Source organism: Triturus cristatus, chromosome 6 (genome assembly GCF_964204655.1).
Source record: "Triturus cristatus chromosome 6, aTriCri1.1, whole genome shotgun sequence".
Taxonomy (NCBI): domain Eukaryota; kingdom Metazoa; phylum Chordata; class Amphibia; order Caudata; family Salamandridae; genus Triturus; species Triturus cristatus.
This window is the reverse complement of record NC_140589.1, coordinates 109,990,505-110,015,516: the sequence shown is the minus strand read 5'-3', so window position 1 is coordinate 110,015,516 and position 25,012 is coordinate 109,990,505. Positions and strand designations below refer to the sequence as shown.

The 25,012-nt window shown below is 50.0% G+C and overlaps 1 long non-coding RNA gene across 1 annotated transcript in view; it reads left to right on the top strand.

Annotated features, from left to right (window-relative positions):
* Positions 1–572: 572 nt before the first annotated feature.
* LOC146816472 (uncharacterized) overlaps positions 573–25,012 on the top strand; it is a 35,959-nt gene continuing 11,519 nt past the window's right edge. Inside the window, exon 1 of the long non-coding RNA XR_014962913.1 lies at positions 573–678. This is a non-coding gene — a long non-coding RNA (uncharacterized LOC146816472). The remainder of the gene's footprint in view (positions 679–25,012) is intronic.

Below are 25,012 nucleotides of genomic sequence, written 5' to 3'. Positions count from 1 at the left end.
GGATATATATAATAACAAACAATCACCCTTGACATTGGCATTCTTACAGCAACAGCAAAAATCAAAAGAATGTGCTGGGGATTTCTGCCTTTCCATTGCTTCAATTCTAATAATTTCCTTCCCTGCCTTTCATGAATGTCAATTCACCCAGTGCCAGGGGTAGGAGAGGTGACATCACACGTCATTTAACCTTTACTTTCACTCATACACGCATGCTTTCACATACACACACATTTACTCATACACACACTCGTTCTCGCGCAAACACACTCTCACCCTCAAGCATGCACACAACATACATTTCAAATCATTTTTTACTTACCTCATCTGCCAGGGAGGGTCATGTTCCTGCAAATTGCAATTCATTCTTTATTGCAGTAATTGTGAATAATAAAATATTATCACTATTAGCCTAACGAATAATTGACTAAAAACAAGAAACGTGGAGCTGCTCCTGTGGGCCCTGCACTGATTTTGCCACCTCTGAATCTTGGGGTCGCATAGGCAGTGCTAGGGGTCGCAAGGGAGTCAGTCCATTCAACCTTTCGCTTCCTGTCCTCTTTCTATGTCTACTCTTCCCTGACTAAGCAGCGGCCCACGGCTTTGTTCAGTAAGAGAAATGGAAACAAGAGGGCATGAAACAGGAAAAGGACAGACGGGTAAAGAGAATTGAAACAGGTAAAAGACAGGGTAATGTGGAGAGAGCTGGCGAGGTAGAGACAGATGTCAGATGGAAGATGTATAAAGAGAGCCGTTGAGAGAGGGGGTGGAGAGAGACGTGATGGAGGGGGGGGGGGGGGACTTAAATACAGAAGTAACAGACCAAGGACAGAGAGAGAAGGAAATGATAAAGAAAAATGTGCAGAGGCAGTGAAAGAGATGTAGAGTTGTGGAGACTGAGAAACAGAGAGTAGCTATGAGGAGATGTAGAGTTGTGAAGACAGAGATAGGGAGTAGGTATGAAAAGATGTAGAGTTGTGGAGACTGAGAGACAGGGAGTAGCTATGAGGAGATGTAGAGTTGTGAAGACAGAGATAGGGAGTAGGTTTGAAAAGATGTAGAGTTGTGTAGACTGAGAGACAGGGAGTAGGTATGAGGCAATGTAGAGTTGTGCATACTGAGAGACAGGGAGTAGGTATGAGGCACTGAAGGAGGTGAAGAGTTGTGGAGAATGAGAGACGGAATAGGTACGAGGCACTGAAGGAGGTGTAGACAGGGAGTAGGTATGAGGAGATGTAGAGTTGTGGAGACTGAGAGATAGGGAGTAGGTATTTGAGTAGGTATTTGAAGAAGAGATTGAAAGAGCTCAGAGTGAGTCAGAAGAGGTGAAGTGTAGGAAGGAGAAAGACATGGGACAGTAAGAGACATGGGACAGTTAGAGATGAGGAAGACATGTGGCAGGGAGAAGTGACGTAGATCTAGACAGAGGGAGAGGGGTAGATGGAGAAGTTAGGTAGGAGGGAAGGGTGGGGAGTTCGTGATTGGTTGGGTAGAGATGAGAGGTACAAAAAGACAAAGGGGCATATTATCAAGCACGACGTTAAAATTATCGTCGCTTTAGCGGCGATAATGGGCTTGATAATATGCCGCAGAGAATTCCAATAGAGCCCATGTTGACACCAGAACACAGGCTTCTATCGGAATTCTCAAGCCCATATTATCAAGCCCATTATCGCCGCTTTAGCGACGATAATTTTAACGCCGTGCTTGATAATAAGCCCCATGGGGGGGAAAGGTGGTGTAGCACGAGGGAAATGTCTGAGAGGAAGCATGAAAGAGAACGGTATTGTGAAGAGAAAGTTAGATGGGGGTAGACGTGACAGAGACACTAGGCAGAGAGACAGGTGAGGCAGAGAAAGAAAGGAAGAGAGAAACAAAGGCAGTGGTGATGTAGGGATAGGTAGAGAGAGAGGGTCACAGGCAGTTGAAGGCAAAGAGATGGAAAGAGGTCAAGAGAGAGACAGAGACGGGAGAGGGTTAGCGATGGAGGGAGAGAGAGAGTGGGTAGGTAGAGGTAGCTGTGAGGATGAGCCAGAGATGTGAGGTCGAGACAAAGAGTTTAAACAGAGAGAGGAAGAGGCGAGGTAGAGAGTAGTGAATTGGAAAGATGCTTAAGGTCGATTGATACAGGGAAGGCAGCACTAAAGGTTAGGTAGAGTGCGAGCAGAATTAAAGGGGCGCACCTTTTATTAAAAACTGTACAAAGTAGCTGTTTGTTCTGTTGAGTGTAATATTGTCTATGCTGTATTAAATTATTTTATTCTGGAAGGTAAAAAAGACAGCTAGGGCCCCTTTTCTGCCCCATCTGACTAATATTTCAATCATGTAGTTCCACAATACATGTTGCAGCTGCGAGCCGTGTCCAGCAGGGGGCATTCACTCCATGAAGGCCCAGACTACAGAACACACCTGGCACAGCCCCCCCCCCCCCCTCACTGTGCCCTCCCCATTCCTGGCACGAAATGTTCTAGTCTCTCGGGCCCCCTGACAGCGGCAGCTGTGAGAGGGCTGAGGTTGTAAAATTGGGGGTTCCCTCCTTATTCACAAAGACCAAGAGTAGAGGTAGTGGGTAGTAATATGCTTTATTACCAACATCGGCGGGAGAGCGCCGGGAATCCGACCTCGCGGCAATCGCAGGCTTTCGCGCATGCGCATTCACTCGTTAACGTGCGTTCTCGCGCGCTGCGTCACCACGTAGCACGCGAGAACTAGAGCGCAACACTACATATCTCCCTTCTTATATAACCAAAGATAAGTGGTCCTTAAAGTCCCAATGATCATTCAGCTACCCTCTAGTTCAAAGTCTCGGAAGTGGCTGGGTCTTACTACCACTCTGCCCACTCTAGTGCGCCTTACCGGAGTGGAGCATTCCTCTTGGGTACCTTCCTTCGCTGGGCTTCCTGCTTGGCCTCTCGGTGTGCTTGGCTCTTCCCTCCTCGGGGTTCTACTCTCCTCTCTACTCTGTTCCACGATCTCTGGTGTCATTTGCTCCCCATGCTTCTCACTGCTCTCTTCTCCTGTCCTGTCTTCCTCTCCAGCTGCGTTGTTTCCTTCATTTTCCCTTGCGCTTGTTTCTTGTGGCGTCCTTCCACTCTCCTCCTGGGGCCAACGTAGAATTTGGTTGCATTTGGTCATACGGTCTTGAGACCACACATTCCCATCACTGAGCAATGACATGAGAATGTCGTACACTTCCTTCACTTGTAGGGGAGGGCTGTATTTGCTGTCTCCCTTCTTTTTCTTCATGGCAAATCTGACTCTCACCCATTCCCCTCTCTCCAGGGTAGTGGCCTTCACTCTCCTCCTTTGATTATAGTATTCAGTATATATTCTTTGGGCCTTCTCCAGGTTGTGCTGTACCACTGCCGGAGACCACTTGCTGGTTATCGTCTTTTCTCTCCACACTACAATGTCTTTGGTGAAAGGATGTCGTCCCCTCAAGATTTGGAAAGGGCTATACCCCGTGCCTGTGGGGGTGATACGGTATGCCCGTATCATGTTCTGTACCTCCTTCTCCCAGTCCTTACCCATCATGATGGCTGCTTGGATGGATCCCATGATGACTCGATTGAAACGTTCCACTTGTCCATTACTTGTCGGATGATACGCGGAAGTATGTTGTACTTTGATTCCATTCCTCTCAGCATATTTGTACCACTTTTCCGAGGTGAATTGCGGTCCATTGTCGCTCAAAATGGTTCTCGGGATTCTTTCCCTGAGGAATACTGACGTCATGAACTTAATCACCGTCTCCGTATTCATCGCTTCTTGAATATGTATCTCCGGCCATTTGGAGTATTTGTCCACAAGAACGCACAGATATTGGGGCGTCCCTTGGTTGTCCAGCACCGGTCCTAGAATGTCTACCGCTAATTCTTCCCACGGATCCTTTGGCAGTGTGAATTTCCCCAACGCCGGCCTTAGTGGATTCAGTGTCTTGTCCGCTCTCTGGCATTGGTTGCATTCCCTGACATGCCTCTCTACCTGGATGTCCATTCCAGGCCACCAGTACATGTGCTTCACCCTCATCTTGGTTTTCACTATTCCCAAGTGTCTTTCGTGCAGCAGCCCGACCAGGCGAGATACTAACGCTGCCGGGGGGATGACTTTCTCACCTCTGTACAGGAAAATTCCTTCGTCTCCCACTGACAGCTCCTCTCTGACTTCATAGAACTTCCTAAGCGCATCTCGCAGCTGTCTTTTCTCGGGCCAACCATGTACTATGTGTTCCTTGACCTCTCTAATTTCATTGTCATCTTCGTACGCTTGGGTCCATTCATGCTTACTTATTACCCTTTCGGGGTCTTCCATTACCGCTACCATCTCTTCCTCTTCTGTTGCTGGGTTGGGGGCCTCCTCCATCGCTGCTGCTCTGCTGAGATAATCAGCGACTTTGTTTTGTGTTCCTGGTATGTACTCCACATCATACCTGTATTCTAGTAGCTTTAGTGTCATCTTGGCTATGCGCGGCGTGGCGCTGGCATGTCCGCTGGAGTTGAGCACCTTGACTAAAGGCTTGTGATCCGTTTTGAGTTTGAACCTCGTACCCCATAGAAATTGGCGGAACCTTCCCATGGCCCATACCACCGCCAGCATTTCCTTCTCGATTACACTATATTTCTGTTCTGTAGGTGATAATGACCTGGATGCAAAACAGAGGGTCTCCGTCGTCCCTTCTCTTCTCTCCTGCATGAGAACTGCTCCCAATCCTTTTTCACTGGCGTCTGTTGTCAGTATAGATTGTCCCTGCGGGTCGTATCCTTGCAGTGGTACTGCTTGATTGATGTCGCGCTTCAATGCTTCAAATTCCTTTTGCGTTTCTTCTGTCCACTTGAACGCTGTTTTGTCCCTTATCAATTGTCTCAGATGGTGTGTCTTGGTGGCAAAGTGTTGCACGAATTTGCTATAATATTCTGCCATCCCTAGGAATGATCTCACTTCTTCTTTGTTGGATAGTGCCTCAGCGTTACAGATAGCTTTTACGTTTTCTCGTTTGGGTGTAATGCCTTGTCCACCTATTTCATGTCCCAAATATGTGACAGACGTCATCCCTAGTCGGCACTTCTCCCATTCTGCAGTCAAGCCGTTGGTCTCCAACACTCGAAGCACTTTGTCTAGCTTCATATCATGGTCTTTCCTGTCTGACCCCATCACAAGTATGTCATCCTGGAAGTATTGGATGCCCTCGATGTCCTTGAAGAGGCGATGCATTAATTTCTGGAAAACCACCGCTGCGGAAGCGAGACCAAACGGCATCCTGCGGAATTGATAGCATCCAAAAGGCGTTTTAAAGGACGTCAATTTCCTGCTTGTGGGATGTAGATCAATCTGGTGATAGGCAGATGTGAGGTCGATGGTGGAAAACCACTTTATCCCCTTTGTTTTGGACAACATATCTTCAATGCGCGGCAATGGGAATTTTTCCACTACTAGGCACTTGTTAAACTCACGAAGGTCCACACACAGACTAACTTTCCCATTTGGTTTCGTGGCTACTACCAAGGGGGACAGCCATTCCGAGCTGTCTATGGGCTCTATTATTCCATTTTCTTCTAGTCTCCGCAGTTCAAGCTGTACCGCTTCTTTTATGGCTAGCGGCACGTTGCGGACTTTGTACGAGACCAGTCTCGAATTTTCCTTAAGTACTATTTTGTGGGTGAATTTCTCTAATTTGCCCACTTTCCCCCCAAATACCTTTGGAAATTTGCTTTTCATTTCTTCTAGTTCCGGCCAGCTCCCTGGTGCTGTCAGTAGTTCAACTTCGTGTATCCCACCATGGGAATGGGTTCGCCTGTGTACGACACTGGCCGTATGTCCGGTGGTTCTAGCCTTGATCCCAAGCTGGGCTCGAATTCTTCTCTACATACTGCCCTTTGCACTATGGTGTACGGAGATCCTGAGTCTGCTATAATCTTGATTTTCACACCTCCTATTAGCATGTCGTACTGTGGTTTGCGGGAGCGCTTGCTCCTGATGCCTAGCACTGGCTCATCCACGCACAATACCTCGTCTTCTTCCTCTTGTTCGTCTTCTTCTTCGTGTTGGTCTTGCATCACATACTTCACCATTGGTCTCTTCGTTTTCCGGCGGCACACTTTTTCATAGTGTCCCATAATGCCACAGAACATGCATTTCGCTCGGAAAGCTGGGCATCGTTTGTCTTGGGCAGCGTGCGCTGGACTACCACACCTGTAGCACCCCGTGCTGTTGTCTCTACTCGGCTTCCATAATTGTCCCGGTTTCCCTTTCCATCTACTCTGTCCTTTCCCGTCGGGCAGCATGGTTTTGCTCCGTCCCTGGGGTTCGGCGTCATCCACCTTGTTCACCATGGCTCTCTGAATGGTCTCCTTCTTGGCCGCTTCCGCGCACCTTTTCGACATTTCCGCCTTTTTCACTAAGGCTATTACTTCCTTCAGCGATGCTTCACTGTTTGTCCACAATTTGTCTTGCACGGTTTTGTTGGTAGTGTGCATAACTATCTGGGATTTTTATGAACTCATCAGTCAGGACTCCGTACATGCACGTTACTGCCAACTTCCTCAATGCCGCCACATAGTCATCTATGGATTTGCCGGTTTCTTGTTTCCTTTGCTGGAAATTGTACCTGTCAATGGAGACGCATACCGTGGGCCGGTAGTGGGTGTCGAGGTCTTCTATTGCGTGTTTGAACACATCATCATCTGTGTCCGGTCTGGCTGCGGGTACCAGGGTCTGATAGACTCGTATCCCTTCTGGGCCTAAATTGTGCAGTAGGATCCTTTTCTTCCTCGCGCTGGGAAAGGCCTCCCCATTTTCATCTTCTAGTGCTGCAATGTAGTTCTACAAGTACTCTCTCCAATCTTCCCATTTCATTTGAGGTTCTCCTGGTCTCGGCAGGAACGGGATTGGTGTCGTCAGTGAAGACGCTTGCGTGCTCATTTTGGTGCGTCCTTCTGGTACTGCCCCTGGGCCTCTCGGACTGCCTGGTGCGTCCGCGCACTCACCTTGCGTTTGGTCTTGTCGGGGTTCTTCCGCTCCCCTGTCCCTGCGTGCTGCTGCGTCCGCCAGGGTCTCTTTGGGTTCGAGCTGGTCTTCTCCGTTTTATTTCCTTATTATTTTTTCCTTTTTTCCTTTTTTTTTTTCTCTCACCCTGTGGGTGTCTTCTGTCCTTGTTACTGCCTCTGCCACGCTCTCCCACCTTGTTCTGCTCCCTGAAGGTAGTTCTCCTCCTACGGTCTTCTCTGGTACCTTCCCAGCTCAACACCTTGCCACGTGGTGTGTCTGTGATCAGGTTCCCCTCTACTTTCCAGTTTCCTGCATACACATCCCAGCCTCGTCGCCACTGTAAAATTGGGGGTTCCCTCCTTATTCACAAAGACCAAGAGTAGAGGTAGTGGGTAGTAATATGCTTTATTACCAACATCGGCGGGAGAGCGCCGGGAATCCGACCTCGCGGCAATCTCGGGCTTTCGCGCATGCGCATTCGCTCGTTAACGTGCGTTCTCGCGCGGCGTCACCACGTAGCGCGCAAGAACTAGAGCGCAACACTACAGAGGTGACCACAGCTCCTGTAAAGATACCATTTGAAATTCAGTAAATACATTCCAACACCCCTTCGAATGTGAAAGGTGATGTGCTTACAAGAAGTGAAACTGCACGTCAACAACCCATCTCCGGCGAATCAACGAAGAAAGCTTTGTGACTAGGCTTAAAAAAACATAATTGTTGCAAAATCCTTAACACTACAGGATAATTTCAAACCATGATGGATACAGAATTTACTCAAATGTTTACATTTCCCACAGGCTGAGATGTGGTCCATGAAGTGATCCACATATGGTCGCTGCCTCGGAGGTAGGTTCGGACTCTGGCTCGACAGATGACTACCTCTGGCTATAGCCACGTCATACTGTATTCCTCGTGCTCACCACACTACTGGAGTGCAAATGGTGGCTTTAAACGTGTGTATTGCGTCGGAATAAGGAGAGGGTTTAACTGACTGATAACTTAAAGGTCACAGCCTTAAATCTCACAGGGCAAATTCAGAGTTTCATCCTTCTGAGGCTACTATTGTGAGTAGCACTGAATGGGGTAATGTGGGGGCATATCAGCAAGGGGCCGCGATAGAATTATCGCCGCTTTAGCGTCCGTTTTCGGGTGAAAAGCGGCGATAATTCTATCGCACTGTCAGCAAAGACACGCTAGCGTGTGTTCTCATGCCTCAGCGCCCTTTCCCTTAACGCCCAGCTTTGCGTCTCTAATGAGATGCAAAGTGGGCATTCCTCCCAGAATAACGTGGGAAATGTCGCTAACCGACATTTCTCCTATTATTAATCTGCACGCTAACCTGCACAGTGATAAGAAAAGTAGCTATAACCGCGTTTATCGCTACTTTCCTTACGCCTGGTTTCAATCTGACTTAGCCATTATATCCAATGAAAGGTGGATATTATGGCTAAGTCTGCCCTACCCTATCATCAAGCTATCGCCTTTCGCTGTGCGATTATCGCTGGATTTCCACATCGCTGGACCCCGCCCTCTCCGTCGGTGCCTCGGTCCCTCCTGGGACCGAGGCACCGACGGAGAGGGCGGGGTCTCCTTTACCTGAGTTGGTTACCGGGTGAGGTGAGGTCAGACACTCACACAAGTAAGGAGTAAAATACACCCTACTTGTCCAGAGACCTTACTACATCAGGTTGTATTGTCAGGACAACTTGTTATATGTTTCCTTTGTTTCACTAATTTTGCAGTAGCTATTACAATCTTTTGGTCCTGAAGAAAGCCGGGAACGTATTCCCTCAGGCTGAAACTAGTCGACCCTTCTGTAATGCAACCTATTAGTTAAAAGTAGCTGCTACACGCTTTTTAACCGGATTGGCAGAGAGATACACATTAAACTTCTTTTTCTCCCTCCCAACTCCCTTTTTAATTCTCACTTGCACTGCAACACTCTATATATATGTTTTCCATCACATGAAATATAAATGGCCGACCTTGGTCGATTTCTCTTTTTGGCTTTAATCCTATTGCCTTTTTTCTAATCTTGGCTACTACGTTTGCCTCTAGGTTTAGAGGAGTAGTAACAAGATCTAAGGATGACCAAGTGATGACACTGGCCTCTCTTGGCAGTTGATGGAAATCCAGTTGTACTATTTCTGTTCTCGTTTTCTACACACTTACTTTTGTCTGTAGATTTCAGTATTAGGAAACTCCTTGTTGGCGGCTGTACACTAGTTCTTGTTCCCTTATTTTGGTTTCTCTCTTGTGACCACCAGTTCATTTATGGTTTTTCTAATTCAATGGTATAGGGGATTTGAACTGTAAGTTGGTCGGTAAATCATTCCCTTAGACCCCTTTTTCCTTTTGGAAGATATTTTGATGACCGTAGTATTTCTTGTCAACAGTATACATCTTATCTTACGCAGTGAAGAACCCCTTTGGCACTGACACGGTGACAGTGATAGTAAATATAACTCAATAGATGCCACCCGTCCCTGCTGCCCCCGCCCCCTACCAGAGTGCCGCCCTGTGACAAAAGCAGAGATGGCTCATCTTTTTCCAGCAGCCCTCCATCCTGATAGGATGTATAGTGCCACTAGCGAGCTTGGCCACCTTACCTTTGCATCAGGACCGGCAGGCCGCAGCCCACTCTGTGGACATGTAACACCACACCAGTGCTTAATTTGAGCCGGTGATTTCCAGTACTCGGCACCAGCACTTAATTATCAGCACTGGTGCGTGTGACAGTCTGCCACAAGGTGGCGCTATCTGGCTAATGTACAGGTGATATCAACAACAGTTGGTTATTCATTCAATACACATTAAAAATGACTATTACTTGCAGCCCAGGCTTTGGGGGCCTGAAATCGTCTGATTTGCTGCACTTTTAGGAGTGTGATGGTCAGTGGTTGAGTTGGTGCTGTCATTGGCAGCATGGCGGGGGCAATGTGTGGTGCAAGCAGCAGTGGCCTCCTGACTGGGGCCCTGGCACTTATTCTTTTTACAGATCAATCAATCAATCAATCGCATTGTAGAGCACAAACTACTCACCGGAAGGGTCTCAAGGCGCTGTGGGGTAGGGGGAACGGGGCGGGGGGGTCCACAGCAGTCTGGAGGGTCACTGAGTTCCATCGAAGAGCCAGGTCTTGAGGTCCTTTAGGAAGTTAGGGAGTGATGTGGTCTGTCGGAGGCAAATGACAAAATAAAGCACTGCACTCCCGAGGCACCGCGTGCAGACACTCACACAGCTCTGCTGCAGGGCATGTGCTGCCGGCCTTGGCAGCTAGGTAAGAGCTGCACTGGAAGTGTGCATGGCCAGCCACCCCAACCTCCACCTCCTGCTCTTAAATTAAAAGAAGAACCCATTTTTACACACACACTGTTATTACGCTGGGAGTTCTGATCAAAGTAGAAGCCATCAAAATAACATTCCCCACTTTGAACCATATCCTAAATCGTCTCTATTGACTGCGCGAACAAGGAGGCTAGCTGAAGCAAGTGACCACAGCTGTCCCTGGTAGGTTTCTGCCTTTCTACATCCTGTCACATTCTCACTCTTATTTCCCACTTGTTTCTTTCTTTCTTTCTTTCCATTTTTCTTTCATCTAATATCTCTCAGTATCCTACTTTTTATGTTTATTTCCCTCTTTGTTTTGGTCTTTGTTTCAAATTTTGTCATGTGGTTCCTTCCATATTTCCTTATTTTCTTATATCTTTTCTCCTTTACTTCCATCTCTCTGCCCTTCTTTCTTCTATCTTTACTCCATCTGTCTTTCCTTCATTCTTATATTTTTATCTCTTTGCAGCTTTTTCTTCGTTCTTTACATGTTCAGTCTTTCCTTCTTTCTTCTTCTTTTGCATTTCTATCTCTTCCTCTATTTCTTTCTCTCATTCTTTCCCTTCATTTTCCCCTTCAATGTCTGTTTTTCTTTCTGTTTGTTGTGATTACCTTGTAGTCTCTTCCTTGATCACTGGATTTGGCTTCTTTGAAACAAGTATCCCCACCCTTCAGTTTCTAAAGAAAGAACAGGCCATAATGAGAAATTTTTGTCATTTAACATCACAGAATGGCCATAGAGGGAGCTCCCTTTCCAAGCAGCTGCTAGTGAGGGTGGTTCACAGAGCCCTTGTAGCTCACTTTCCTAATCACTTTACCAGATGTGCCCTTGAAAGGAGGGGAGGGGGGCTTGGCTATGGCCCACTCTGTCCATGCCTGCAACAGTCAATCGAAGGGGCATATTATCAAGAGCCAGCGTTAAAATTATCACCGCTTTTGCGGCTGAAAACTGCTGCTAAAGCGGCGATAATGGGCTTGATAATATGCCGCAGAGAATTCCCATAGAAGCCCATGTTCTGGTGTCAACATGGGCTTCTATGGGAATTCTCTGCGGCATATTATCAAGCCCATTATCGCTGCTTTAGCTGCAGTTTTCTGCCGCTAAAGCGGCGATAATTTTAACGCCTGGCTTGATAATATGCCCCCAAGTGAGTTCTGCAGGAAGTTGGCTTTTTATGTTGGGTACAAAAGCGAGGTACAGTAGGAATAAAGTGCAGGTGACCTTTATTGTCCTACAGGGCTCAAATTAATAATCCCAAATGTTGTATTTTGGGGTAGTGTGGGCGAGCCATTAAGGCTTATCAGAGGGTAGTGTTAAGCATTTGTTGTACACACCGATTCAATAAATGAGACACACTCAAGAAGTAACTTGAGACCCATTTAGAAAAAGAACAGATATTTTTGATATCTTTTTTAACACCAAGAACTTCATAATTGGATAAGTACTTTTTGAACAATCAATTTTTACAGTTAAGCAAAAATGTCACACAGCAGTGTTTTTTTATGCGGTAATGCTTTCCTATGTCGAAAGAAACATTTACTGCATACAGGCATTTGCAATTGTATTTCGGGTGTTCCCTTTAGGACTTATGGTGCTAGGGGGTCCAGGTCACAAGAACCACCAGCGGTTCAGGTTTACTTGCCCTGGAGTGTCCAGGTGCAGAGGTGATGGACGGGTTGACAATTCCGGGAGCTCCCAAGTGGGGGGGCTCAGTTAGTGAGGGTCCTGGGAGCAGGGGGACACAGTCGGAGCTTTTGGACTCAGGCCAGGGAGCTCGGGTGCAGAGGGTTTTGGTCGGCTGTTCCTGTCTGTCAAAGGTGCTCTCGATTCTCAGTCAGACCTGTAGAGGGGGACAAGACAGGACAGCTGGGCCACTCACAGTGCTGGCCTCTGCGATGCTGACACCCCTCGTCGGAGAGTAAAGAAATCAAACATATGAAGCTGCTGTATAAGGAAATAACTAAACCCCCGCCGGTGCTTTTGATGGCAGCCATAAAATAAATAAAAAATGGAATGGGGATATATGGAGCTATTTAAATTGTTGTACAGAGATTAGAGTGTAGGTAGGTTTAAAGGAGAAGGTATGGGAATTATCCAGGAGACCTAAAGTCAGGGTCAGACCAGCCGATAGGTCAATCAGGCAGTGCCCGATGGGCTTGTCTGATTTCAGTGTGTGGGAGTTTTTTTTAAGCAGTTTATGGCCTGTTTTATGGCAAGGTGGCCGGTTTTTACTGTTGATTTGTATGATATTACAGCATGCGTTGCCTGCAGCAAACACAAATGCAGCCTCCCGTACCTTACAAAATACCCGTACAGCGTGTCTTTACAAGTTAAGAACAGACCTGATTTGTAAAGATGGGCCACTTTTTTAGCTATCGTGGTCGCTAATGGGGCCCACTTTTGTTTTGGTGCCAATGCCTATTTTTCAACCCAGTCTGACCCTGCCTAAAGTGCCTGTCACAATAAAGAATTGTTCAGTGGCATGTCTTATATATGGGTTTGAACAAAACAACAGGTCCAGGGATCCGAGGTTTGGATAATGATTCCTAAAGAATTAGAAGGTGAAGGAACTATGCTCGAAGCTCTGGACCGTGATAGCTTTGCAAAGTCAAGTAGGGTTATATATGTAGGAGCTTGTGTTCCTTCCTTTTGAGCAGATAATTGATCGATAAGGATAAATCCTTATTATCAAATGTTTTGCTGATAGCGGACTATTATTCTGATCGTTTGCCACTTAGTTAATCCATTTCACTCTTGCTTTATTTCATACGTTTTTATTGACAGTAAGGAAAACAGCCGACACGTGTTTCGCCCTATGTGGCAGATCACTACAGGGCTTTCTCAAGGCTGTAACAGAGTGAAGATTCAATCGGTACTCTATAATCAACAAGGAGTGACTCCAAAGAGTGAGTAAGACAAACAGAGGTGCTGGTGACAAAATGAGAGAAAGGCAAAAGCCAGAGTAACTTCAAAGAATTATTATTTTTACAAAGAGATCTAAAGGGGATTATTATATGAAAGAGGCAGGAAAAAGAAGGAAAACAAAGTCCTACTTACAGAGAGTCACCGTGCTTTTGAGATTTTGTAAAGGTGAACCCTTTGCCCAATAGTAAAGTATCAAAGGCAAGAAATCCAAACTAAAATGTGCCACAAACAGTAACATACTGAAGTGGCACATAAATGATACTATGAATGACAATTTTTTGGCCTTTTTTCTTTTATGGCATGTCTTGCTCACGCATGAACTCGTCTGACTAACAGAAGCATGGATTGATGCACTCCTTTCAACTAACCTAATACAATTCCCTGTGCATATTTAAAAATACAATTTAAAAAAAATATTCTTTTAACATCTGAAAGTATCATTTATGTGCCACTTCAGTATGTTACTGTTTGTGGCACATTTTAGTTTGGATATCTTGCCTTTGATACTTTACAAGGTATTGATATGACTTCGGCCCGCCTCTGAGTGCATGCCTAGTTTGGGACCGCTGCGAGGTGCAGATCGTCATTGACGAGGAGGCAGATACATTGCCATTCTGTCTCACGACCCTGCAGGCACTCGTACAAGGAGGCTGGAGCATTAAAGGGGACCCAAGGGAGACCATTATTTTTAGCAAAGACTCTGCATTTGAACACTTCGCACCTTTCCAGGAATTTGTCTCTCCCATGCAACACTTACCTGGATTCACAGCATTCTGGGAGCTGTAGTTGTGGCAGAACTGCAGCTGAGTTGATATCACATGGCCATGGGTTAGCGGATTTCCGCCAATGAGAGAGACACTGGACATTCAAAGGTGGGGGTGGAGCTATTCTTTGCATATGGCGGCATCTGAGGAAGGCCGTAAGGCTGAAATGCATTATGCACACGCTGTATTTAATAAAGATCTTCCGACGTCTCCCCTGAGTGGCCTCTACCTCTTCTTTCCGGAGTGGGCAGTTGTGGATATATATATATATATATATATATATATATATATATATGCAACCACAATCCTTGGATAGGAAGTCGTGTAAAAACACAACCAGGAACGGACCACCACGCAGGTAAGTAGTTTCAAAGTGCAGGTTTATTCCTCCCTCACAACAACATATATATATATATATCGATCAACAAAATGCCCGTGAGCATTAAGGAAGCACTCAACATTGCTTCTACCATCCGGCCTGAATTGCAGCTCGCCTGGGGTATTCCGAATTTCATTAGTTTAGCCGACGAGTTTCAAGGCACAGAGGCCCCTTCTTCATGGGCTGCTAACGACCAGCACCGACACTCAGAAACAGTAAGTTGCAGAGTTTTATTGCCCACATGACCCTGCAGTGACATATACATCACGTGTCACATGCAATGAATGATGGGACATGTAGTCTCCTCTGTCTGAGTACAATTATTTCCTTTGAGTATATATATATATATTCACAGAAAAAACCATAGGTTTCACACACGATATAGTTACGAATTAGCATTTAAAAAACCTTGCAAATTCACTTAAAAAACCATAGGTTTCACACATGTTATAGTTAGCTGGACATTTCACTCGTAAAAAAACATTGAAATTCCCCCGTTATAGTTAGTTCAGCTAACTATAACTCGCGCGACCGCAATCCACTGCTGATGACGTCACATATTACATCACTGTATTCACTAAGATACTGTTAATAAGTCAGTTATACAATTAATTTTACAAAAAAAACCATCCATTTAGACACTTATTTACCCATTTATTCTTCCATTAACCTTTAGATATACATATATAAAAAATATTTATTTTTCAGAAAGACACATATTCACTGGATGATGTCATCAGTGATGTCATTTGAGATGTCATCAGTGATGTTATGAGTGATGTCACTGACCATGTCATGAGTGATGTAATATGTGACGTCATCAGCAGTGGATTGTGGTCGCGCGAGTTATAGTTAGCTGAACTAACTATAACGGGGGAATTTCAATGGTGTTTTACGAGTGAAATGTCCAGCTAACTATAAAGTGTGAAACCTATGGTTTTTTCAGTGAATTTGCAAGGTTTTTTAAATGCTAATTTTTAACTATAACGTGTGTGAAACCTATGTTTTTTTTAGTGAATTTGTAAGGTTTTTTAAATGCTAATTTATGTATGTATTATTATATTTTTTATATATTTATTTTACAATAATCTACCTATGTATATAGTTATAGATTGACTGTATCCTGTAATATGGAATGGCTCAGCTCTTTTTTTTTGAATTTGGATAAAGTTGAACAGCATAGTTAATATCTTCTATAAACAGTTTAAAATGTTTTTTTTTTAATGGGTTTTTCACCGTCCGTGCGCGCACCCCGCGATTTAAAAAAAAAAAAAAAAATGTTTTTTTCACCCTTCGGGGTCCTTCAGGGACCCCCTGACAAAGGCTAGGGGGTCAGGAACTCTCTACCCTGCCCCCTTTTCACGTTCTCCACCTTTCTTTTTCACTGCCACACACAAAATGGCGTCCGACACTTCCTGATTTCGACCGATTCGAATGTTGACTGACATCTAACCACCAATCAGAATTACGCTCGCGCACATCTGGTGCGCGCACGGTGCGCACATATAGATATTTATGTACTTTTAACTGCAATTTTCTCAGGAACTACTGAACAGATTGACACCATAAATGCAAAAGGCACATGCCTGCTACCCTTTTGCCAAATTTCAAGTAATTCTGTTCAGCCGTTTGGGCTTTACCTTCGACTAAAGGTCCTATGGGAAAATGCATGGGGAAAACGCGTTTTGGGACCCCCTTTTTCTCAGCCCCCGCTTGACGAATCACCCCGAGACTTTCAGGGTAGGAGCTGAGCGGAGCGCCCCATTAGTCTTGAAAATTTCATGAAGATAAGTCAACCGGCGCCAAAGTTATTCGAAATAGAATTTTCAGATTTCCTATGGGAACTCGGTCCTAACTAGTCTATAACTATCTACTGGCGACCGCCAGTAGATAATATATAGAGAGAGAGAGAGTGAGAGAAAGAGAGAGAGATATAGAGAGAGCGACATAGAGAGAGAGAGATAGAGAGACAGATAGATAGAGAGATAGATAGAGAGAGAGATAGAGATAGAGAGAGATAGAGATAGATAGGGAGAGAGAGAGAGAGAGAGAGGGAGAGATAGAGAGAGATAGAGAGAGACAGAGGGGGAGAGAGAGAGAGAGGGATAGAGAGAGAGAGAGAGATAGAGAAATAGAGATAGATAGATAGAGATAGAGGGAGAGATAGAGAGATAGATAGAGAGAGAGAGATATAGAGAGATTGAGAGAGAGAGAGAGAGAAAGAGAGTGAGTGAGAGAAAGAGAGAGCTAGAGAGAGAGAGAGATAGATAGATAGATAGATAGATAGATAGATAGATAGATAGATAGATAGATAGATAGATAGATAGATAGATAGAGAGGGGGGATAGAGAGAGATAGATAAATAGATAGAGAGAGAGAGAGAGAGAGAGAGAGAGAGAGAGAGAGAGAGAGAGAGAGAGAGATAGATAGAGACAGAGATAGATAGATGTGTGCATGCCGGGTCTGGTGGCTCAGTGGACTAATGCGTCAGCTGCAGGGGCCAGTGTTCAACCTCATGGTCACAGTTTTTTTGGGGGTCTAGCCCTGCCCCCCTCCCCCACTGACCCCACCTCCACCGGTGCGGCCCTCGGCCACAAACCACACTGGAAATTTGGCCCCTGAGAGAAAGTTTGTGAGTACCAATGATCTAGAGTAATGCAACGCAGCGCAAATCCCTGTGTTGTGTCACTCTGCCCCAGGGGTGCATTCCATGAGTGGAGCGTGGGTGTTCCCACGCATCCACGATGGGTTTTGGCGGATTCCCAGATTTACCATGAGTGGTAGACCTGGGAATGGGCCAAGAAGATACACCTAATTCTAAGGGGAGAAAGCAAAAGACACACAATTGATGGACGGAATGCAGAACAAATCCAAACATTCTCCCCCAGTCAAGAGATCTGGGTTAAATCCCTCATTCTTTTGCTCACCATGCCACCCCAGTTTAGACCTGGCCATATGCCAATCAGTCTTGACCCTGTGCCTCATGGGAACAGTCCAACCCTAACTGCCAAGCCAGGTCCTCCCTGGACCGGAAGCAAGCATCCTAGGACCGGTTTCGGGGTTTCACCCCTCTTCAGCCAGGATAGCTTGATTCCAGTGGCACAGTGAGCCCGGGACCTACGTCTAGGCATACCCGGCACACTTAGGGCGAGAAAGCAAAAGACACACAATTGATGGACGGAGTGCAGAACAAATCAAAACATTCTCCCCCAGTCAAGAGATCTGGGTTAAATCCATCATTCTTTTGCTCACCATGCCACCCCAGTTTAGACCTGGCCATATGCAAATCAGTATTGACCCTGTGCCTCATGGCAACAGTCCAAACCGAACTGCCAAGCCTGGTCCGCCCTGGACCGGAAACAAGCATCCTAGGACCGGTTTCGGGCTGGACTGTTGCCATGAGACACAGGGTCAAGACTTATTTGCATATGACTGGGTTCAAACTGGAACGGCATGGTGAACAAAAAAACTATGGATTTAGGCCCAGATCTCTGTACTGGGGTGAATGTATGAGATTGTTCTGCATTCTGTCCATCAACTGTTTTTTTTGCATTTGTCACCCTGTTGGAAGGCGTTCCCCGGGGAGGCTGCGGAATACTTTCCTGACCACCCGGAGGCCCACCTTTCCCAGAGTTAGGTCGAGCAAGAGCGGGGAGGCCCTTCCTGGAAGGGTCTCGTACCTAGGATCGCACACGCTGCACGTGCTCTTTTCGGATAGAGGGACACCACACAGGAATTCTTTGCAAGACTATAGACTTTATTGTTAGTTGTCAGGGATCTTTATGATCCGGAAGGCAGGTGCAGAACTAGTGCCACAAGCGGCAGCGATCTCGTGACGAGGGGTAAGGGGTAGCGGGACAGTCTTTGAATCAGTGTCTCTGCGGAGTATTCGGCGCACAGCTCTCAATCCTCGAGCTGAGGGGATGTTGTTTCTCTCAGCAATCTCTGCCGATTCTCTTGGAGGAGCGGGCCGCGAGTCACTCAGCAGGCACCGGAGGTTCGTAGTTCGGGGAGCCGCGACGGCGTCAGCAGGGCTCAGATGGTTCAGAGTTCGGGGAGCCGCGACAGCGTCAGCAGGGCTCAGATGGTTCAGAGTTCGGGGAGCCGCGACAGCGTCAGCAGGGCTCAGATGGTTCAGAGTTCTTCGGTTCGGGGAGCGATCGAGCCGCGACCAGGTGAGCAGGCTCTCGTCAGTACAGGTCTTCTCTGCCTTCCGTCCCTTCAGCACCCCTTGTTATACTCCCCCTCCTCTTTGAAGTCCGGAGTCCTCGCGGAGAGGGGTCTGGTGCCTGGGGGCGGTGTGTCGGGGTTTCCTGTCGCTCGGCCCTTTGATCTGTTCAGGTGGGTCCGGGAGGGACTCCAGACACCCAGCAGGCCAGGCGCCTGCTCACCGGGAGCCTGGTGGTCGATCGAAACCTCCCTCGGGGAAGAGACCAGAGGTGTGACAGGATCGGCGCCTCTCGGTCTGGTTTGGGGGGGGGTTTCGCTCTCCCTCGGCCGGGCATGCGTGTTGGGGATCTGGCCGGCCCTCGGGATGTTGGGCCACGGGGGCCGGAAGGCTGTGACATCGAGGTTCGGCGTGGTTGCAGGGTAGCTTGCTGGTCGGGAGAGCCCACGCCACGAGGCCGGTCTCACACGTGCCCCCCCCCCAGCTGAAAGGCGGGGAGAACTACCCATCCACTTGGGGGTTCTCCTCGCTGAAGCGGAAGAATCGGGACAGGCCGGCCGCGTTGGCGTGGTCCGTCCCGGGGCGATGTTCCACAGTGAAATCCATCCCTTGGAGGGAGATGGACCAGCGTACCAGCTTCGGGTTTTCCCCTCGCATCTGCATCAACCACCGCAGGGGTCGGTGATCTGTTTGTACTCGGAAGTGTGTTCCGAACAGGTAGGGCCGTAGCTTTTTGAGGGCCAAGACTACTGCGAAGGTCTCTCTTTCAATTGTGCTCCACCGCTGTTCTCGGGGCAGCAACCTTCGGCTGATGAAGGCTATGGGCTGATCTATGCCTTTGTCGTCGTACTGTGAGAGGACTGCCCCGATGCCGTGTTCCGAGGCGTCCGTCTGGACCACAAACTCCTGGGCGTAGTCGGGGGCTTTAAGCACCGGGGCCGTACACATAGCTGCTTTTAGGGCGTCGAACGCTTTCTGGCAGGGGGGAGTCCATTGTACTTTCTTGGGGTGTCTTTTGGAGGTTAGCTCTGTGAGGGGGCCTGCGATGATGCCATAGTTCTTAATAAACCTCGGTAGTAACCGGTGAGGCCCAGGAAGGCCCGGACTTCTGTTTGGGTCGTGGGGGGTTCCCAGGACAAGATGGCGTTGATCTTTGGCTGGAGGGGGGCGACCTGTCTGCTTCCCACCTGGTGCTCCAGATAGGTTACGGAGCCGTGCCCAATTTGACATTTGCTGGCTTTGATGGTGAGGCCGGCCCGGCGCAGAGCCAGCAGGACTTGTCGGAGGTGCTGGAGGTGCTCGGTCCATTGGGAGCTGAATACTGCTATATCGTCGAGGTATGCTGCGCTGAACCCCTCTAGTCCGGACAGGACCCTGTTCACCAGCCGCTGAAAGGTGGCCGGGGCATTCTTCATTCCAAACGGCATCACCCTAAAGCGGTAGTACCCATCCGGGGTGGAGAAGGCGGAGCGCTCCTTGGCTCCCTCGGTGAGGGCAATATGCCAGTATCCACAAGTTAGGTAGAAGGTGCTGAGGTAGCGAGCGGCCCTGAGGCGGTCACTGAGCTCGTCTGCGCGGGGGATAGGGTGAGCATCCGCTCGGGTGACCGCATTGAGTCCTCGGTAGTCCACACAGAATCTCAGCTCGGGGGCGACACCAGGGGCCGCCGCTTTCGGGACCAGGACTACCGGGCTGGCCCAGGGGCTGTCGGAGGGTTCAATCACCCCGAGGGCCAGCATCTTCGCTACCTCGGTCTGGATGCAGGTTCAGACCCGATCAGGGACCCGGTAGGCCCGGTGTCTCACTGGCGGGCTGTCGCCGGTGTTCACGTCGTGGTCACACCAGTTGGTGACCCCAGGGGTCAGGGAGAAGAGGTCCGCGAACTGTCTTAGTAGCTGGCGGCAGTCGTCGGACTGTTGGGCTGTGAGGGCGGTTGATAGTCTCACCCCCTCCACGGAACCATCGGTCTCTTTCGCCCCGAGGGGGTCTGGAAGGGGCTCGGTGTCTTCTTCGGCCCCATCGTCGGTGGCCAGGAGTAAACTCAGCTCCGTCCTTACAAAGTGGGGTTTGAGGCGGTTCACGTGGAGAACCCGGAGGGGGTTCCGCGGGGACTGCACATCGACGAGATAGGTGACTTGGCTCTTCCGCTCGATCACCTTGAAGGGTCCAGTCCATTTATCTTGGAGGGCGCAGGGTTTCACCGGGGCCATGACCCAGACTTGTTGGCCCGGCTGAAACTCGACCAGCGTAGCATTCTGGTCGTACCAGCGCTTCATCTCTTCTTGGCTAGCCTCGAGGTTCGCCTCTGCGAGTTCTCGGAATTTCCTGGTCTGGTTGCGGAGTGCCAAGATGTATCGGAACACATCCGGAGGGGTCCCCCGGGGAGTCGTTTCCCAACCCTCCTTGACCAGGCTCAGGGGTCCCCGGACGGGGTGTCCATATAGCAGTTCGAATGGGCTGAACCCCAGGGATTTTTGGGGAACCTTCCGGTAGGCGAACAGGAGGCAGGGGAGGAGGACGTCCCATCTCCGGCGTAGAGGTTCTTCGAGGCCCATGATCATTCCTTTCAGTGTCCTGTTAAAGCGCTCGACTAGGCCATTCCCTTGGGGGTGGTACGGGGTGGTGAACTTGTACGATACTCTGCACTGCTGCCAGAGGGACCTCATGTATCTGGAGATTAAGTTCGTACCCCGATCACTCACGACTTCGCGGGGGAACCCCACGCGGGAGAAGATCCCCATCAAGGCCCGGCCCACCACGGGGGCCGTCACGGTGCGGAGGGGGATGGCTTCGGGGTAGCGGGTGGCATGGTCCACCAGGACGAGGATGAACCGGTGGCCCTGGGCGGTCTAGGGGTCCAGCGGTCCCACGATGTCGATGCCCACCCGCTCAAAAGGAGTACTGACGACGGGGAAGGGTTGTAGCGGAGCCTTGCGCTTCCCCCCACTCTTTCCGCTGGCCTGGCACGTGAGGCAGGACTTGCAGTGGCCTCCACATTCGCTCGCATCTTGGGCCAGTAGAAGTGGGTGACGAGTCGCTGGTAGGTCTTATCTTGGCCCAAGTGTCCGGCCAGGGGTACATCATGGGCCAGGCCCAGGAGGAGACTTCGGAAGCGCCGGGGTACCACCAGTACTCGGGCCGATCCCAACTCGGCCGACTTCTGTTCGCTGTACAGGAGGCCGTTTTCCCAGTATACCCAGTGGGTGCCGGTCCGGTCGCCTGCTGCTTGGGCCTCGGCCTGTTGTCGGGGTCCAATGAGGGAAGGGCAGGTGGATTGTTCTTGACAGAATTCTTCTCGGGAGGGGCCTCCTTCGCTGCGCCACTGGGCCATTTCCGGCAGGTCCCCGAGCTCGGTCAGGGGTTCGGGATCGGAAGGCACGGACCCCTCATCGGGAACGGTCGCTTCGTCCGGAAGGGGGTCGTTGGCCTCGGGTGGCGCATCCGGGACCTCGGGGATGGTGGCGGTGCTCCGTGTCATGGCCTCCCCCCCCTCGGAGGAAGGCACTCTGAGAGTCATCGAGCGCGTGGTGGCGCATACCCATTCGGGTAGGCCCATCATCTCGAGATGGGCTCTTCGTTCCACTTGTCCCCACGGGGAATTCTCAAGGTCGTTGCCCAAGAGGCAGTCCACAGGCTGGGAGGTTCGGACCGCCACTTTTAACTTGCCAGTGACCCCCCCCCCCATTCGAAGGGAACTAGGGCCACCCGGCAGAGGCTCTCGGAATTGTCTGATGATATGACGGGACAAAAGGCGCCGGGCAGGATCTGATCTTCGGAGACCAGGTGACAATGAACCGCCGTGACACTTGCCCCCGTGTCCTGGAGGCCCTCGACGCGGTGACCGTTGACCGTCACCTGCTGTCGGTACTTCTTCGTGTTGGCGGGTAGGGACGTTCCGGGGACCATCTCCCGGTCCCCTAGGGAGACCAAGGCCATGGCGGCGGGTTCCCATTCTTCGGAGTCTTCCATCTCTTCCCCCAGGGCTACGGAGGCCATTTGCCGAGCCGGCGGGGTGGTTGTGGCGGTTCGCTGGTACATGGGACATTGAGGGTCGCTGGCGTAGTGTCCGGTCTGTTGGCAGCGGAAACAGGTGATCCTCACTCGGGGCCCCGGCCTCCCCGGTGGCCCGGTGCTGGCCGGAGGTGGAGCTGGAAAGGGCGGAGGTTGTCCTCTGGGGGGGCTGAGCGGGGGCCCCCCCGGAAGTTTCCTTGGCCGGCCTTGATTCCCTCCGCCCCTCTGGCGGGGGGTCCCTGACTGTGGCGACTGTAGTCTCCCACGGGACCCCGGGAGGCCCGGGTGTTTACCCACCGGTCGGCTTCGACGGCCAGTTTTCGAGGGTCTGTGAGTTTGCTGTCCAGGAGGTGCTGGCGCAGTTCTACAAAGCAATTAGCGGACAAGTGCTCCCATGCGATTAGGTCGAACAGCTCCTCAAAGGTGGAGACCTTGCTGCCCTTGATCCACCCGTCCAAGGCCCGGCTGTAAAAGTTCACGTACTCCACCCAGGTGGTACCGGGTATCTTCTTGCAGTCTCTAAACCGTTGTCGGTACATTTCAGGGGTGAGCCCATATCTGGCTACTAGGGCCTCTTTCATGTGACTGTAGGAGTTCATCACCGTGGAGGGCAGGTCCAGCAGGGTATCTCTCCCCTCGCTCAGGAACCGGCCCCACAGCCCAGCCCCCCAGTCTTTCTGCAGGACTCGGTGGGAGGTCATGGCGACTTCGTAGGCTTTGAACCATTGCTGGATGTCGTCGTTCTTATAGTATTTCTTCACCACATCTTTGGGGATGTGGACCTTTGGTTCCACGGTGGAAGAGACGGTTTGGGTTTCCGAGGGTCTGGCCTCCACATTCTTAGCCTTGAGCTCGATCTCTTTCAGGCCACGTTCGTGCTCCAGTTGGAGTTTTCTTTCTTCGTGTTCTCTTTGTCGTTTCTTTTCCTCAAGTTCTCCTTGTAGGCGTAACTGTTCTACCGCCAACTTCTTTTCGGCCAGTTTTAGTTCTCCTTCGATTTTTAATTTTGCTAGTTCTAGTTCGTGGTTGCGACCTCTTTCTCGGTCCGCTAGTTCCTCTGGGGATAGGCCCCCCTCCCCAGGATGCTTTGTGGTTCGTTAGGCGGCTCTCCTTCTGTTTGTGTCCGGGGAGTTCCCGCCTCGACCCAGGTTTTTAATGCTCCCTTGGAAGTCCTCTTTCGTGCTTAGTCCGGTGGTAGCGATTCCAAGGTCTTTGCAAAATTGTTTCAGTTCTCGGTGCGTATAAGATTCCAGCTGGTCCTCTCGGAATGTCGTGCTCGGGTTGGTGCCTGCGGCACCTAGGGAGGTTTCTCCTTTCATTTCTTCCTGGTAGTGCGTTAGCCGTCCACAGCACGATCTCTAGGTGTTGGCTCGGATCCCGTCGCCTGCCACCAAATGTTGGAAGGCGTTCCCCGGGGAGGCTGCGGAATACTTTCCTGACCACCCGGAGGCCCACCTTTCCCAGAGTTAGGCCGAGCAAGAGCGGGGAGGCCCTTCCTGCAAGGGTCTCGTACCTAGGATCGCACACGCTGCACGTGCTCTTTTCGGATAGAGGGACACCTCACAGGAATTCTTTGCAAGACAATAGACTTTATCGTTAGTTGTCAGGGATCTTTATGATCCGGAAGGCAGGTGCAGAACTAGTGCCACAAGCGGCAGCGATCTCGTGACGAGGGGTAAGGGGTAGCGGGACAGTCTTTGAATCAGTGTCTCTGCGGAGTATCCGGCGCACAGCTCTCAATCCTCGAGCTGAGGGGATGTTGCTTCTCTCGGCAATCTCTGCCGATTCTCTTGGAGGAGCGGGCCGCGAGTCACTCAGCAGGCACCGGAGGTTCGTAGTTCGGGGAGCTGCGACGGCGTCAGCAGGGCTCAGATGGTTCAGAGTTCGGGGAGCCGCGACAGCGTCAGCAGGGCTCAGATGGTTCAGAGTTCGGGGAGCCGCAACAGCGTCAGCAGGGCTCAGATGGTTCAGAGTTCTTCGGTTCGGGGAGCGATCGAGCCTCAACCAGGTAAGCAGGCTCTCGTCAGTCCAGGTCTTCTCTGCCTTCCGTCCCTTCAGCACCCCTTGTTATACTCCCCCTCCTCTTTGAAGTCCGGAGTCCTCGCGGAGAGGGATCTGGTGCCTGGGGGCGTTGTGTCGGGGTTTCCTGTCGCTCGGCCCTTTGATCTGTTCAGGTGGGTCTGGGAGGGACTCCAGACACCCAGCAGGCGAGGCGCCTGCTCACCGGGAGCCTGGTGGTCGATCGAAACCTCCCTCGGGGAAGAGACCAGAGGTGTGACAGGATCGGCGCCTCTCGGTCTGGTTTGGGGGGGGGTTTCGCTCTCCCTCGGCCGGGCATGCGTGTTGGGGATCTGGCCGGCCCTCGGGATGTTGGGCCACGGGGGCCGGAAGGCTGTGACATAGAGGTTCGGCGTGGTTGCAGGGTAGCTTGCTGGTCGGGAGGGCCCAC